The sequence below is a fragment of the Macrobrachium rosenbergii genome, chromosome 45, assembly GCF_040412425.1.
Source record: "Macrobrachium rosenbergii isolate ZJJX-2024 chromosome 45, ASM4041242v1, whole genome shotgun sequence".
Classification (NCBI taxonomy): Eukaryota; Metazoa; Arthropoda; class Malacostraca; order Decapoda; family Palaemonidae; genus Macrobrachium; species Macrobrachium rosenbergii.
This window is the reverse complement of record NC_089785.1, coordinates 23,855,519-23,872,706: the sequence shown is the minus strand read 5'-3', so window position 1 is coordinate 23,872,706 and position 17,188 is coordinate 23,855,519. Positions and strand designations below refer to the sequence as shown.

At 37.0% G+C, this 17,188-nt stretch overlaps 1 long non-coding RNA gene across 1 annotated transcript in view; it reads right to left on the bottom strand.

Moving 5' to 3' along the window:
- LOC136829797 (uncharacterized) overlaps positions 1 to 16,772 on the bottom strand; it is a 91,640-nt gene extending 74,868 nt beyond the window's left edge. The window contains exons 1-2 of the long non-coding RNA XR_010850489.1: positions 16,645 to 16,772; positions 12,611 to 13,295 (exon numbers count right to left, since the gene is read on the bottom strand). This is a non-coding gene — a long non-coding RNA (uncharacterized lncRNA). The remainder of the gene's footprint in view (positions 1 to 12,610; positions 13,296 to 16,644) is intronic.
- Between the last annotated feature and the right edge of the window lie 416 nt (positions 16,773 to 17,188).

Sequence of the window (17,188 nt, the reverse complement as noted above, 5' to 3'; positions counted from 1 at the left end):
ATAGATAGATAATATATATACTGTATATATACACACACACACACATATATATATATATATATATATATAGAGAGAGAGAGAGAGAGAGAGAGAGAGAGAGAGAGAGAGAGAGAGAGAGAGAGAGGAAAAGGTTCTAATCCCGAGGGAGGCGAGAGAAACGCCTCTAAAAACAAGAAATTTTAAAAGTAACTTGGAAACACATATGAATGAAGAGAATCCCAGATTTTCTAGATAAAACAGACAATTTAACCTACCCTTAAAACACAGAGGTTACTTGCGAAATTCGGGAAACACAGAGGAAAAACAATAAAAAGAAAGTGTCACATTCCAAAAGTGAGTGACTTGTTGCCTATTCAAACCAGTTAACTCCGATGTTGCCAACTTCCTCATCAAAGTTCTCTGTGGAGGTGGCTAACACGCTTAACCACCCCACCCATCGGATCTAATTCTCGAAGGCGGGGAAGTATTAAAAAGGAAACTACCAGATAATTATTACAGGGAAAGATATGGCGACGCAAGCAAAATAAAGCAATGAAAAAAAATATAAAAAAGTCACACAAAAAAGGAATAACAAAAAGCGGATAAAAACATAATTAGGAGAAAGTGAATAAAATTACTATTAATTATGGATGAAGGTAAATGAAAAGAAACAGAATAATAAATAGGAAGGATTAGAGAAAGGTTGTATAAACAGGGAACAGTGGAGGAAGGAAGCGAGAAGAATAGATAATAGATGAGGAAATTGAATAAGCACGGACACAAAACAAACTATAAATAGGTAAGAGATGGGAAATTTGGAAAGTCAAAACAATTGTGATCAATAAAAAAGGGGGGTTTTAGGAGAGAGAGAGAGAGAGAGAGAGAGAGAGAGAGAGAGAGAGAGAGAGAGAGAGAGAGAGAGAGAGAGAATAACTGACAAAAACCCAGTGATAGAAAATATACAAAAAAGTTACAGAGAGAGAGAGAGAGATTAATAGGAAATAAACGCGAGAAAGAGAGAGAGAGAGAGAGAGATTAAAAGGAAACAAACTCGTGAGAGAGAGAGAGAGAGAGAGAGAGAGAGATTAATAGGATATAAACGCGACAGAGAGAGAGAGAGAGAGAGAGAGAGAGAGAGAGAGAGAGAGAGAGAGAGAGAGAGAGAGAGAGAATAGGAAATAAATGTGGGCCACAGAATAATATCAAATAACCGAATCATGTGTGAGAGAGAGAGATTAATAGGAAATAAACGAGAGAGAGAGAGAGAGAGAGAGAGAGAGAGAGAAAGTCTTTGCAACAATCATTAGAACGCCTCCCCAACCGAAACCCACACAGTTAAAAAAAAAAAAAAAAAAAAAAATCCAGCCTACATTAACTGAAGGTGTGTCTTTTTCAAATTTTCCGCCAGAGCGCTCCGGCGTGTTTGCCTAAGCCCGGCCGCCTGTTTGTTCAGCGGGCACTGCGCCGTAATGCGTGTTTGTGCGTTTGTTTTGCACATCTGTCCGCAGCCGTAAAGGGGGGTGCTGGGTGAACAATAAGAGAGAGAAAGCGGGCCGGTGAAAATACTCCGGAGAATTGGGCTCAAACAAGCATGGCCGCATTTTCTACGGGTGTGTTTGTGCAGACCGCTATGACTGTTTGTGCGTGTTTGGGCTAACAAACGTGGCCGATATTCTACGGGCGTGTTTGTGGAAATCGCTATGATTGTTTGTGCGCGTCTGGGCTCAAACAAACATGGCCGATCTTCTACGGCCGTGTTTGTGCAAATCACAATGACTGTTTGTGCGTGTTTGGGCCAATAAACACGGCTGGGCTTCCACCGCCTGTTTGTGTGTTTGTGCATGGCCCAGCCTCTACAGCATGTTTGTTCAATTACCTACAATTCTTTGCGTGTTTGGGCCACCAAACATGGCCGATCTTCTACGGGGCGAGTTTGTGTGATTGCTCAATTCGCTACGACTGTTTGTGCGTGCTTGGGCCACCAAACATGGCCGATCCTCTACGGGGCGTGTTTGTTCAATCAGCTACGATCCTCCACGCGTGTTTGTTTCGTCTCCTTTAAGGGAAAATGAACAAAAGAAAAAGTGCATTGCGCGCAAGGCCCGATTACCCATGCGATCCCACGCGCGTACAATTTGCAGCGAGCGCGCGCGCACGGGCCTTTGCAATCTAACGGCCCTATTATGAGAAGGAACGATACCTGGCGAACATCGGTAATAATTAATATTCAGGTGACAGATACAAGCTTCTCTCTGTGCACGACAGTCGGGTATACCGTCCGGGCACGGGTAGCTTGGCACTTGGGGCGGCCGGGTATAAGTGTGGTAATGCAATGCAGGTGTCAAAATCATTCGAGGATTTAATTAAAATACTTTTTTCATTTTACTTTTATTTCTTATTATTTTTCCTATTTTTCACAATCAAAGCGACTTGACAAAAGTGTTAAATTGCAATGCAGGTGTCAAAATCATTTTATGCTTCACTTAAAGTCCTTTTATTTCATTTTTATTTTTATTATTTTATCTTTTTTTTATTTTTCACACTTCAGGCAACTTGACATAAGCACGGTAATACAACGCGCATATCAAAATCATCTTCTTAATCCTTTAATTAAAATCCTTGTTTTATCTTCAATTTTTTTTTATTTCTATTTTATTTTTATCTTTTTTTATAGAGAGAGTTCTCTCGTATGGTGCCCGGACATATGTCAGGTATTAGCATGCACCTTGAGAACGCTAAGTGCCAGCTTCAATTATACGTGATTTTATTAAAGATAAACTTGAGATTTTTGTTGTCTTCTCTTGGTCTTAAAAAAACCTGACATTCATTCCAGAATTCTATCTTGATAAAACTTAAAAATAATTTTTTTTTTAAATTCAGTCACTAAAGAACAAAGTTCATTTACATTAAAACCTGAGTTTGGTTTGAAATCAGCCTTCATGCTAAAATTAGGAACATAGACTATCTCTCTCTCTCTCTCTCTCTCTCTCTCTCTCTCTCTCTCTCTCTCTCTCTCTCTCTCTCTCTCTCTCTCTCAAAACCTGAGTTTAGTCTTAACCCAGCCTTCATGCTAAAATTAGCAACGCAAACACATACACCCTCTCTCTCTCTCTCTCTCTCTCTCTCTCTCTCTCTCTCTCTCTCTCTCTCTCAGGCAAAACACATCATCATCATGCACATCTTGACAGCCTGTACTCAGAACCGGTAATCCTCTGCCAATTATAGACAAGGGGTCACCTGGTGTAAAAATGGCAAAAAACGGAAAAAAAAAAATTCTGTTTGTGCCACTTGGGAGAACATCGCGATTACACGCTCGCATAGGCGGCGATTACGAAGACATTACATGCCCTCCAAATTACAGGTGTGCTAATGCCGTAATTGACAGGTGAATAGGCTTGGGAGGGTGAGGGGAGGAAGGGGAGGGGGACTTTGGTAATAATGTTATTGCTTTTCGATGACTTAATGACGCCTGTCTGAGGTGTGGAAGCGGTTAATGGCTATATAGATGAATTTGTAATATGAGGAAAATGAGTGATATATAACATATATATATACATAGAAATATATATATATATATATATATATATATATATATATATATATATATATATATATATATATATATATATATATATATATATATATATAGAGAGAGAGAGAGAGAGAGAGAGAGAGAGAGAGAGAGAGAGAGAGAGAGAGAGATTCCGCCTACACACTACATTCCTTGTACAGAGAAAGGGGTAGCATTCCGGTTCTCAGAAGCCATTTAGGATGAGGCTGCTAGCCCCACGCCCTTCATTGTAGTCCACACTCACTACCCCCGACTAACTACCAGGTACAGAATTCACTGCTCAGGTCAGATTAGGCGACCCAAATCGGAAATCATTTTAAATGAATAAAAAAACAACAATTAGAAACATATTCGTACTGCCTGCCCTAGCCCTTCTCTCTCTCTCTCTCTCTCTCTCTCTCTCTCTCTCTCTCTCTCTCTCCCCCCAGCATCATCCCTTCCCGTGTGACAGTGTACGAAGTCTTGCTTGTGGATTCAGCACCTACAAACTTCTGACAATGCCGAATTCTAAAAGCTTTCCTTTCGCCCAAAAGGTGCGCGAACCAGTTGCTCCTTCGGAATAATAATAATAACAACCAGTCGAACTTCGCCGGTCAATTTGCATATTTCGTAATGGCCGAGACTGTCCGGAGCCAGTTAACTGGGTGGGTGGACTGTTAGCAGCCAGTCAGGTGGTTGGTCTCTTGTTCTTTCAAGGGATGATGGAACAAATGTAGTAAAGGAAAAGTACGTTTTTAAGTCTGTGTGTTGCGTTATTTTTCTTTTTTTAAGTCTGTGTGCTGCGTTATTTTTCTTTTTTTAAGTCTGTGTGCTGCGTTATTTTTCTTTTTCTAAGTCTGCGTGCTGCGTTATTTTTCTTTTTTTAAGTCTGTGTGCTGCGTTATTTTTCTTTTTTTAAGTCTGTGTGCTGCGTTATTTTTCTTTTTTTAAGTCTGTGTGCTGCGTTATTTTTCTTTTAAGTCTGCGTGCTGCGTTATTTTTCTTTTTTTAAGTCTGTGTGCTGCGTTATTTTTCTTTTTTTAAGTCTGTGTGCTGCGTTATTTTTCTTTTTTTAAGTCTGTGTGCTGCATTATTGTTCCCTTTTTTAAGTCTGTGTGCTGCGTTATTTTTCTTTTTTTAAGTCTGTGTGCTGCATTATTGTTCCCTTTTTTTAAGTCTGTGTGCTGCATTATTGTTCCCTTTTTTTAAGTATTTGTGCTGCATTATTGTTCCCTTTTTTTAAGTCTGTGTGCTGCATTATTGTTCCCTTTTTTAAGTCTGTGTGCTGCATTATTGTTCCCTTTTTTTAAGTCTGTGTGCTGCATTATTGTTCCCTTTTTTAAGTCTGTATGCTGCATTATTGTTCCCTTTTTTAAGTCTGTGTGCTGCATTATTGTTCCCTTTTTTAAGTCTGAACGCTGCATTATTGTTCCCTTTTTTAAGTCTGTGTGCTGCGTTATTTTTCTTTTTTTAAGTCTGTGTGCTGCATTATTGTTCCCTTTTTTTAAGTCTGTGTGCTGCATTATTTTTCATTTTTTAAGTCTGTGTGCTGCATTATTTTTCTTTTTTTAAGTCTGTGTGCTGCATTATTGTTCCCTTTTTTTAAGTCTGTGTGCTGCATTATTTTTCATTTTTTAAGTCTGTGTGCTGCATTATTTTTCTTTTTTTAAGTCTGTGTGCTGCGTTATTTTTCTTTTTTTAAGTCTGTGTGCTGCATTATTGTTCCCTTTTTTTAAGTCTGTGTGCTGCATTATTTTTCATTTTTTAAGTCTGTGTGCTGCATTATTTTTCTTTTTTAAGTCTGTGTGCTGCATTATTGTTCCCTTTTTTAAGTCTGTGTGCTGCATTATTGTTCCCTTTTTAAGTCTGTGTGCTGCATTATTGTTCCCTTTTTAAGTCTGTGTGCTGCATTATTGTTCCCTTTTTAAGTCTGTGTGCTGCATTATTGTTCCCTTTTTTAAGTCTGTGTGCTGCATTATTGTTCCCTTTTTTAAGTCTGTATGCTGCATTATTGTTCCCTTTTTTAAGTCTGTGTGCTGCATTATTGTTCCCTTTTTTAAGTCTGTATGCTGCATTATTGTTCCCTTTTTAAGTCTGTGTGCTGCATTATTGTTCCCTTTTTTAAGTCTGTGTGCTGCATTATTGTTCCCTTTTTTAAGTCTGTATGCTGCATTATTGTTCCCTTTTTTAAGTCTGTGTGCTGCATTATTGTTCCCTTTTTTAAGTCTGTGTGCTGCATTATTGTTCCCTTTTTTAAGTCTGTATGCTGCATTATTGTTCCCTTTTTTAAGTCTGTATGCTGCATTATTGTTCCCTTTTTTAAGTCTGTATGCTGCATTATTGTTCCCTTTTTTAAGTCTGTATGCTGCATTATTGTTCCCTCTTTTAAGTCTGTGTGCTGCATTATTGTTCCCTCTTTTAAGTCTGTGTGCTGCATTATTGTTCCCTCTTTTAAGTCTGAGTGCTGCATTATTGTTCCCTTTTTTAAGTCTGTGTGCTGCATTATTGTTCCCTTTTTTAAGTCTGTGTGCTGCATTATTGTTCCCTTTTTTAAGTCTGTGTGCTGCATTATTGTTCCCTTTTTTAAGTCTGTGTGCTGCGTTATTTTTCTTTTTTTAAGTCTGCGTGCTGCATTATTGTTCCCTATTTTAAGTCTGTGTGCTGCATTATTGTTCCCTCTTTTAAGTCTGTATGCTGCATTATTGTTCCCTCTTTTAAGTCTGTGTGCTGCATTATTGTTCCCTCTTTTAAGTCTGTATGCTGCATTATTGTTCCCTTTTTTAAGTCTGTGTGCTGCATTATTGTTCCCTCTTTTAAGTCTGTGTGCTGCATTATTGTTCCCTTTTTTAAGTCTGTGTGCTGCATTATTGTTCCCTTTTTTAAGTCTGTGTGCTGCATTATTGTTCCCTTTTTTAAGTCTGTGTGCTGCATTATTGTTCCCTTTTTTAAGTCTGTATGCTGCATTATTTTTTTCTTTTTTTAAGTCTGTGTGCTGCATTATTGTTCCCTTTTTTAAGTATGTGTGCTGCATTATTGTTCCCTTTTTTAAGTCTGTTTGCTGCATTATTTTTTTCTTTTTTTAAGTCTGTGTGCTGCATTATTTTTCTTTTTTTAAGTCTGTGTGCTGCATTATTTTTCTTTTTTTAAGTCTGTGTGCTGCATTATTGTTCCCTCTTTTAAGTCTGTGTGCTGCATTATTGTTCCCTCTTTTAAGTCTGTGTGCTGCATTATTGTTCCCTCTTTTAAGTCTGTATGCTGCATTATTGTTCCCTTTTTTAAGTCTGTATGCTGCATTCTTTTTTAAGTCTGAACGCTGCATTATTGTTCCCTTTTTTAAGTCTGTATGCTGCATTCTTTTTTAAGTCTAAATGCTGCATTATTGTTCCCTTTTTAAGTCTGTATGCTGCATTATTGTTCCCCTTTTAAGTGATTCTACTTTCAATGGAACATACTTTCCGCTGAATGGGAAACTGAGAGAAAGGGAGGTTTGAAAGGTGTAACAGGAGGAAAACCTTTAGCAACTGCACTATGAAACCATCATCAGGAGAGGGTTGAAGAAAGTAAGATGGAAGAAAGGGAATATGAACGGAGGTACAGTCAAAGGAATGAAAGAGGTTGTAGTAGCTAGGAGCCTAAGTAATGCCTACAGTGCTCCGAATGAGGTGTACTGACAGCACTACCCAATACCCTACGGGGTCTTTCAATGGTTGAACAGCTCCATCGAGTATTACTGCTCATGATAAGCGTGCAACCACGCAAATTAGGTTAAAAACGCCTCTCTTCGCCTATACTAAACTCTCTGACTTCTCTCTCCAGAGACAATGGTTCCTGGCACTCGAATCAATTTAGGAATGCCATTCCCTTAAATAGTTGTATCTAACCCTATTACATTTTTAATACTACTCCTTCTGATAGGTACAGCATCATCTAACCCTATATACACTACAGCTTCTGCCTTTTATGGCACAAACGCACCAAACATTGAAGAATATCTGGTCGAAAATGTCGCACGCATCAAAAGATCGTAGAAGGTCGCTTTGGCAACTGACATTTTCCAATAAATTGTAGATTATGTTCTACGTAACTGTACGCAGCAGCTGTGAGGTTCTACCACGCTGAATATAGATTTGTCTTTTATTTAGAGAGAGAGAGAGAGAGAGAGAGAGAGAGAGAGAGAGAGAGAGAGCTAGTACTGCAAACCGAGCGCTGTTTTCTGGTATCGGGTTTAACACCACTCAGTTTTCAAGGGATTTTATTTTGGCGACAGCTAAAATGTAGAGCAGTCTGCCTTGTGCAGTTGTGGAATCTTAGCATCGGGTTCAACACTACTCGGTTTTCAAGGGATTTTATTTTGGCGACAGTTGTAGAATTTTCTGGTCTCCAAATATTCACGCGAGGAATAAATTCATTCCTGTTCTCTCTGCTACTGACGTCTCCCGAATTCCAGGTATATCGGTTTTATTTTTAATTCCCTCGTATTTATTAACTTGTCACCTTTTCCTGTAACTCTCTCTCTCTCTCTCTCTCTCTCTCTCTCTCTCTCTCTCTCTCTCTCTCTCTCTCTCTGTGCAGGCTGATTTCCCTTTAGATCCATCTTGGATTTACCATAGATGTTGACTCTGTCTATAAAGGTTTTCAGGTGAAGATTGAGAGAGAGAGAGAGAGAGAGAGAGAGAGAGAGAGAGAGAGAGAGAGAGAGAGAGAGAGAGAGACTGACTGATTTATGGCTACTAAAACTGGCATCACAGCACCTGGGTTATTGACGCCGAGAGAGAGAGAGAGAGAGAGAGAGAGAGAGAGAGAGAGAGAGAGAGAGAGAGAGAGAGAGAGAATATCAGTGAAAAGGGTTGTCAGATTTCACTCTGACTGGAAGAGATTCTAACCAAGAGAGATTTCATTCTCTGAAGGGTCACAGTCACTTACAGTTATTCTGGAGACGGTCCACCCACCAGGCAAACGACTCATTCAAAGGCAGGTGACTGACTGATTGATTGATATGGTACGTCAAAGAGGCGTCGCCGCATCTATCGGTCATAACTGGCCTTAGACGGCAGCTGAATTATAGATAAATATAAGCCACCGAAGGTTTTGGGACGTTGGAAATTGACGCAGGACAATGCACCACATAGCCTAATTATTTTCAGAGTTCGTGAAGTATTGTATTCAAAGCAGAACAAATATATAAAATACAATACACTTGGAGAAATGTATTTTGTAAAAGATTTCTTCCGCTTTTGGGGTTCATTTTGGAGATTTTGCATACCTGATTCAAAAAATGTGTTATTGTTTTTTGGGTTTAAATTCAGAACTTTTTGGGTTCAGAATAGGAATACTGCAATGAGTTGATACAAAACTATAATAACGAGGTGTTAGTTCCGAACTTTTTACTTTTAATGTTCAAAGTTATACAGTCTGACAGGAAATATATATATATATATATATATATATATATATATATATATATATATATATATATATATATATATATATATACATTTATACATACATACAGACATACATATATACTTATGTATATACTGTACATATACATATACACACACACACACACACACACACATATATATATATATATATATATATATATATATATATATATAGAGAGAGAGAGAGAGAGAGAGAGAGAGAGAGAGAGAGAGAGAGAGAGAGAGAGAGAGAGAGAGAGAGACTGGCATCCAGTAAAATTATGCAAAACACAAAAGCCAACACACTATGAATCAACCAATTACAGAGAGTTTATGTATGATGTATATACATATATACATTATATATGTATATATACATACATATACATATACTCTATGCCATATACGTTAACCAAACAGCCACCAAATCAATCTGTTGAGTCTAAATGTCTGGCGGGACACTCCTTAAACACACTTACCAGAAACCTGTTCGACGAACGACTAGAGACATGCTAACCGCTTAAAAAGAGAGGATAATGAAACGGTTCCACGACTCTTAAAAAACTTTCAAAGGCGCCCGGGGGCAAGCAGGCGCTAAATCGTTTTCCGCCATCGGAAGTCCCTGACTGAACGAAGCCTGGGGTGGAATGACACCGGATCCACCGTTCATCCACGTTCCTGAAATTCTCGTTCGGTAGCGTCCAAAAACGCTGACCGTTTTCCGCTACGCCTGAATGGCACGACGGTGCTGAACGAGGCCGCTTCTGGGACTTGTTACCTATGAAAGTACTGGTTTGAAGAGCGACGCAGACGCGTTCATTAAGTCTCGACGAGCGCCCTGTCATAAACGGCAAAATCATGTACCTCGACTTCCTACCAGACCATAAATTTCCGGTTCTTAAAAGGGGGTCAGAGTTCAGACTAATTAAGCCGATGGAGGAGAAAAATACCTGTCACTCATTATGTCGCCAACACACGTCGCCAACTTGTTACGTACATGTCACATACATGTTGACAACACGTCGATAACCATTATAACTTTGTCATTTAATATGTTCATCATCATTCACTATACTCAAAGTGAATGATGATGAACATATTAAATGACAAAAAATATAATATTATCGACGTGTTATCAACATGTATGTGTATATAAAGTTGGCGACGTGTGTTGGCGACATAATGAGTGACAGGTATTTTTCTCAAAGGTTACCTAGCAATGCTCTTCAAGGTCTGTCAACACTCCAGTTAAACATGTTGTCAACACATGTCGTCAACTTGTCTCATACATATTGCAAAAATGTTGAAAACAAGTCACCAACGTTAAAAACCGCGTCACTCAATATCCCCTAATGTTCTTAAGGCTACGTCCACATTTCAGTACAACATGTCATCAACACACGTCGCCAACTTATCTCATACATATAAACATGTTGAAAACAAGTCATCAACCTTCAAAACCGCGTCACTCAATATACTCAAAGGTTCTCCATCAATGTTCTTCAAGGCTTGTCAACACTTAAGTTAAACATATTGTCAACACAGAAGCTTGTTGCATATATATCATCAACATGTTGAAAACTATCCAACGACTTTAAATGAAGACTGAATCTTTGGCAAATGCTGGATATAATCTAATGTAAAACAGGTTAGGCTATGACCACCAACAACTTGTCGATTTGTATTCAACCTGTTTGTGATGTATCTGTGATATGTTACCGACATGTTAAGCACAATAAGGCAAAATATTTCCACAGAAATGAGTGATTACATGACGGGGAAGTAAAGATGGCGCATAGATAAATCTAACAAGAAACAGACACAGGAAAGTCAGCAGCTAACACTTAAAATATGAATAAAAACTTAACACTGACTGTACAAAGCTATAACAAATAGGCCTATAGTTTATTGGAGATGACACCTATGCCTTATTTAATAGCCCAATACACTTGATGGGTTGATAATTAACCTTGATAGCCATAAGAAAGGGTTCTGAAGGGTGAAAATTAACCACAGATTGTGGCTGTGTATGATAAAAATACTTTAAAAATATATAAATATAGGCCTACATTTATATGCGTATATATATATATATACATATGTATGTATGTGTATTGGCTACACACATATATATACACACACATATAGACATATAATCGAAACAGAAAAAGCCTAATACATCAGAGATTCTACCCCGACGCCACCCACACACAAATTCAAACCCGTATACCAGTCATATCACATCAAATAAACGGAAAAAAAAAAAAACGTTTTTGAAAAGTAGTCCAGTAAAAAAAAATATATGTATGTATCGACACGCTCAATTATTAACACAAATCGAGTCGAGCCGTTTTCGCGCAAAGGAATACTTCCGTGTAAATGCGACATAACTTAAATCTTTTATTTCTTGGGCCTAAGCTGCGTAGGCCTATCCTTCTAATGGGTGGCTTGAGAGATATAGACACTTTCGTTCTTTTTATACACTGTATATATATTTGTATATATTTTATATACAAATATATATATGTATATATAAATATACATATAATCTTTATAATATAAATTGCACCACACAGATCATTCAAATCTTTGATTTCATATCTGTCAATTTTGTTTAGAATCTTCTCATACAATTTCGTCTAGGTTGGTATGCCCAGTCCAGAAGTACACACCAGGCCTCTAGAGAAGTCCCTTTTATGAAACCATACCACACTCAGCACCTTTTGTAAATATAGGCCTAGACCTACCTCTTCAAAATTACACAACAGTTGTAAATCTAAACCTAACCTTGTAAATGTAGACATAGGCCTATCTCTTCGAAAATTAAAATTGCTACACAACACGAGTAGTTATTTTTGAAAGTTTTAAACCAAGAATTAAACCAAGGGGATCATTCTGATAAGTAACATTGGCTTCCGAAATTCAACCGAGGTAGTGACGATATACTTCAATATATTCAAGGTCAGAGATCAGAGGTTACAGTAGGCGGGAAATGGGAGGTCACTGACGCCTAAGGATTAGACCAACCGTCGTTTACGATTAAATGAACGTCTACTGTGTGTGGGAATTATACACACACACTCACACACACACACACACACACACACACACACCCTACAAATATATAACATCTATACCAAACGCCACCCAAACCCAACTCACATATAATTCAACCTAGGTCTAATTCACAACAAAACACAAAAACAAAAGTAATAATTACAATACCCTCAGATAAAAATAACCCGTTTATACTATTCAAAACGACACCAGACAATAACAAGTAATAGTATTACATGTAACTATTAAACCTCCCCTCGCCAGTAATTCATAAATAAGTCAAAACAGTAATAGTAACTATTTGAGTTATCGAATCGCGCTTAAGCACGCTTGAGTTATTCCATTATATATACACATATATATACATATATATACATATATATAGTTTATACATAAACATATACACATGTATATAGGCCCATACAGTTAATACAAATAAATAACAATTTCCTTTTACAAAAAAAAATGTAATTATGTATCATTAGAAATTAAAAAATACATGAAAATGACAGATAGAATAATGGAACAAATCAGAGAGAGAGAGAGAGAGAGAGAGAGAGAGAGAGAGAGAGAGAGAGAGAAGTATGTTGACTTTACTCACCTAGAACCGTTTCGTCCACCCTATAGTCCTACGGAGGGCCGTAGGAATGTCAGCTGCGGAATCCTTCTTATTCCTTTCTTCTTCTCCTTCTTATTCCTTCTTCTTATTCTCCTCTCCTTCTCCTCCTCCTCCTCCTCCTCCTCCTCCTTCGCCGACTGTTTGCTCAACTGATATCCGCACTCAACATCTATAACGGTTTTCACTCACACTTTTTTTTTCTCTAAACTCTAGACCGATGTTTGTTCTTTTTCATACCATCTTATGTGAACTCTCGTTATTTTTGCTTTATTCTCTCTCTCTCTCTCTCTCTTCCTTTCCTCGACTTTATATTTATATATATGAGATATCTTTATTAGTACACTTTTTCTCCAATTTTCCAAATCTTTTTCCTTCCTTCTCTCCTGTATAAAATATCTTTACCCAAACGCTTTTCAATCTACGAAAAATCTCAACTTCTTTTTTTAACTTTAATCTTCAATTGTATCACTTATTCCTCGTCCTCTTTGCATTATTCTTACGTCACACTTCTCACGCGATCATCGACCACTTCTCTTCTCCTGTTTATGATTGAAGTGATAACCACTTCCTCTCATCTTCTTCCTCCTCTTCTCTGTTCGCCCGTTTCATCTGCCACTTTTATCACGCTTTCTTTCGTTTCCATTGTTCGTGTTGACTCTTCCTCCTTCTTCGTGTCGCCACATCGGAAAAATAAAGAATAAGTTTTGTTTTAATTTTCTTTCGATCTACAATAACATCACTTTTCCTTCCTTAGGCCTAACTTCTGTGCAGACGCCTCTGCAGGTAGAGTTTTGTGTGAAGTTTCTAATAAAGTAATTTCGTATTGTTTTAAATAATTACAGAATGGAATTGTATAGTTTTAGATCATTTTAAGAGAATTCTATATAATTTTCATATTTTCGATTCAGTGGAGTGAATATTCCTCAGTACAGTATACTTATGAATGACGGTATACAGCGTATGTATACACACGCATAATACATATATACATTCAACATATACCCACGCTGTCCTTCAGTACAGGAATACACACATGTATACTTATATAGACAGATAACAAAAATACACAGCCTAGACCAATATCCCTTAACAAAGGTGTATACACACAGATTACACTCAACACTTAACGTCGTATAGATCACATGTACACACACAAGTACACTGCCTAGACCAATATTCCTTAACACGGTTGTTTATACACAGTACACTCAACGCCTAGCCAGCCCTGTATACATGTATAAACAGATAACATATCATACACCCAACACTTACACCTCGCATTCCTTAAGTAAGGCGGTCAATACACATGTACACACATATACACCTATACACTTATTCCAAGGCTACTCCGATAGGCCTAACTGTTTGTACTTTCAAAAATGTACTTCGACATTTTAGCCTTTTTTTTTTTTGCATTTTAAGTATTTTCCGGAATCTGGTTAATTATTTTTTTATTAACAATCACCTCCCCACCATCCCCACACCCAAAAATAAAATAATAATGTTTTTTATAGTACTCATGTTTCAAATTTGTGACCACGCTACCTAATTAACTAGGCCTATTCATTCCTGTCGTTTTAACATTGACAAAACTACACGTCAATTGTTTTAACATTCCATAATACAACATTTACTATATAAAATCTGCCTCTGTCTAAATATGATCACCTGACTATAAAATCATATAGGCCTACTTTAGACCTGACTTTGTTTAAACACAATTGACTATAAAATTAGATAGGCCTATCTTCTTTTCGATATCCCAGAAATTACTATTACAAGGAGATTAGGAATCAGGAATCCATCGGTAATTCCTTGGAATGCTACGCCTCTTCCCATTCCCTATTATCTGCATTTAACGGACAATCGATTATAATATCTATTAAAGTTTTCCTTTTCCGCTAAAGTACAATAATAGTCTCACATGCAAGTTATATGAGTCTAATAATTTCTATAAATCATTTATCAGGTAAGTCCAATTATTTCTATAAATCATTTACCAGGTAAGTCTAATAATTTCTATAAATCACTTATCAGGTATATAAGCCTAATAATTTCTATAAATCACTTATCAGGTAAGTCTAATCATTTCTATGAATTATCTATCAGGTGAGTCTAATAATTTCTATAAATCACTTATCAGGTAAGTCTAATAATTTCTATAAATCAAGTAAGTCTAATCATTTCTATAAATCATCTATCATGTAAGCCTAATCATTTCTATAAATCATCTATCAGGCAAGTCTAATAATTTCTATAAATCATTTACCAGGTAAGCCTAATTATTTCTATAAACCATTTATCAGGTAAGCCTAATAATTTCCATAAATCATCTATCAGGCAAGACTAATAATTTCCATAAATCATCTATCAAGCAAGCCTAATAATCTCTATAAACCATTTATCAGGTAAGCCTAACAATTTCTATAAATCACTTACCAGGCAAGTCTAATCATTTCTGTCAATCGCCTAACAGGTAAGTCAAATAATTTCCATCAACCATCTCTCAATCAAGTCTAATAATAACTTCTATTAATCACTTGCCATTTAAGTCTAACGATAATTTCCATTAATCACCTACCAAGCATTTAAGAGCAATACAATAACTCCAAGCAAAGGACAATTAAGACAGTAATTGATCTAACTGTTTTAATTAGCTTAATCCAGTGGTTTCATTAACCTCCCAATTCAAGTGACGCTTCTACGGAGTTGCTTAGAAAAATATTTGAATTTGAAATTTGGGAAATTTTGTGGTCCAGGAGAAACTACAAATTCGACTGAGGCCATAAGCCAAGCGTTGGGACCTACGAGGTCATTGGACGCTGGTAGCTTCAGGCATGCAATGTAGTTGATGTTAAGTGTGAGCAAAGTGAAGGTATTTTAAGTTTTAAGTATGAATTTATTGTGCGATGAATTTTATAAGTAACAGAATGAAATTAAGTATTTCGTGGGTTACAAACACCTTGGTAAAAGATAAATAATAATATAAGTTGATAAAGTATTAGAAAAGTGAAGATATTTTAACTTTTAAGTAAAATAAATTATTCTGTAATAAATTTCATAAGTAACTTAGAATGAACTTAAGTAATTTGGGGGATAAAAACCGGTTGGCAATGATAAATGATAATAAATATAGGCTGATGTAAGTGTGAAAAAATTGAACATATTTTAAGTTTAAAAATTGAACATATTTAAAGTTTTAAGTAAAAAAAAAATTTCTGCAATGAATTTCATAAGTAACTTAGAATGAAAATAAGTAATTCTGTGATATAAACCCTTAGCAAAAAATAAAAAATAACATAAGTTAATAAAGTGTTGATAAAGTGTTAGAAAAGTGAAGATAATATTGAGTTATAAGTAAGAATTTACTGCAATGAATTTCGTAAGTAACTTAGAATGAACTTAGTGAGATACAAACCCGTTGGTAAGTGGTAAACATAACTGAAACTTCAAGTAAAAATAACTTAAGTAAAAAAATAAGTACCTTACTAAAAAAATAAGTAACTCAGAAGGAACTTAAATAAGTATTCTTGCCATACACACCCGTTTGGTCAAAGGCAAAAAAGTAACATAGGTCGAATTATCACTTTATAAATGGAGAACCCAGTCGACATCTTCCGTCAATCACATCACTTATTTAAGTTTTTTTTTATTTTTCTCTCTCGGTTTCACGTTTTTCGACTCCTAAAAACTTTTTTTAGAGGGAACGGGGGTTGTTTTTATAATAGACAAAAGTTCCCCCGAGGGAATCCTCCCCTTAAAAAAAGTAGAACGTCTTTTTAAAAAGTTTTTTTTAAGAAAAATCTCCACATCACAATTTCGAATCGTTCGGCTTCGAATTTTTCGATTTTGAAAAACTTCTTTTTTACCGTTAAAAGGGGGGTAGGGGGCGATGCTCCCATCAATAAAAAACTTCCCCAAACTCTCCCCCAACAAACTACCAACTCTTCCAAAAAAAAAAAACTCAAAAAAAGATCTAAAACTTGACGACAAACGGAAAAAAAGTCAAGCCTTACAGAAAACGACCTCCCTCTCTCTCGCCACCTCGGCAGACGTGAGTGAGTGCGAGGCGGGAGCGACACGTCTTCTCATCACCGCGGTCAACAGAGCACTGAGTGTGAAGAAGAAGAAGAAGAAGAAGGAGCCACCAACACAACTGAGTCAGTCTCTCTCTGGCTCAGGCTGATGATGATGATGATGATGATGATGATGGCGGTAGTGGATGACGACTACGGCGACGGTATGTGGTTGCACTTGCACCGTTTGTGTGCCTCTGGTCGTCCGTCGCGGTCTCTTCTGGTCGTGCTGGGTGACGGTGGGTGAGTGGAGGATGATGGGGAAGAGAGAGAGAGAGAGATAAATATATATATATATATTCCTCCGAATCCTCGTTCTCTGGTTGACGATGGATGACGGTTCAGAGCCCAGGCTTCGACTCCAAAGAGGAAGAAGAAGCAGAGAGAGACAGACAGAAAGAGAGCCACAGAGAGAGAGAGAGAGATAGAGATAGAGAGAGAGAGCCACAGAGAGAGAGAGAGAGAAAGAGAAAGAGAGAGAGAT